We start from the raw sequence: 630 nt of genomic DNA on the forward strand, positions 1-630 counted from the left end.
AAACCGGTCTAAAGGCATTGGGGGAAAATAAATAAAAGCTTTGGAGAGCTACAAAGCAGGAAAGAGGGCTGAGATCCAAGAGAAGAAGAAAATCAAGAGCGATGACCACATTTACAGCGAGCCCTTCTACAGAGGCCATCCAGGAATCAAACAGGCAAACCACAGCCCATGAGAATAACTCGTGTATCCGAAAAGGACTCATCACCAGAGCATGAAAGGACTACACGTCGATAAGAAAAAGACAACATAAAAGGAAAAAAAGGACCAGGGTCTTAAGAATTTCCCATAAAGGATACTCCATGTCCAAAAGCAAATGAAAAATAAAATATTCAACCTCCGTTAGTCATCGGGGACATGCAGATCAAAACCACACTGTGACCCCACCACACGCCCAGCAGCATGGCTCACATGAAAACGACTGGCAGGATCCGGTATTAACCAGGGTGTGAGCGATTAACACTCAACTCTGTTATTGGTGAGAGTGTAAATTGGTGTCACTTACAAAAACAATCTCTCGTTATCTGCTAAAGTTGAGGCCACATGTGCCCTTTGACACTGCACTTCAGCCCATAGGTATACACACATCAGAAACCCATGTACATGTGGTAGATCAATTCATGAAGAGCTTTT

General features: G+C 43.5%; 1 protein-coding gene across 2 annotated transcripts in view; it reads left to right on the plus strand.

The window, feature by feature from the left end:
• TLR5 (toll like receptor 5) overlaps positions 1-630 on the plus strand; it is a 42,302-nt gene that overhangs the window by 9,385 nt on the left and 32,287 nt on the right. The window lies entirely within an intron of this gene.

The sequence above is a fragment of the Myotis davidii genome, unplaced genomic scaffold, assembly GCF_000327345.1.
Source record: "Myotis davidii unplaced genomic scaffold, ASM32734v1 scaffold174, whole genome shotgun sequence".
NCBI lineage: Eukaryota > Metazoa > Chordata > Mammalia > Chiroptera > Vespertilionidae > Myotis > Myotis davidii.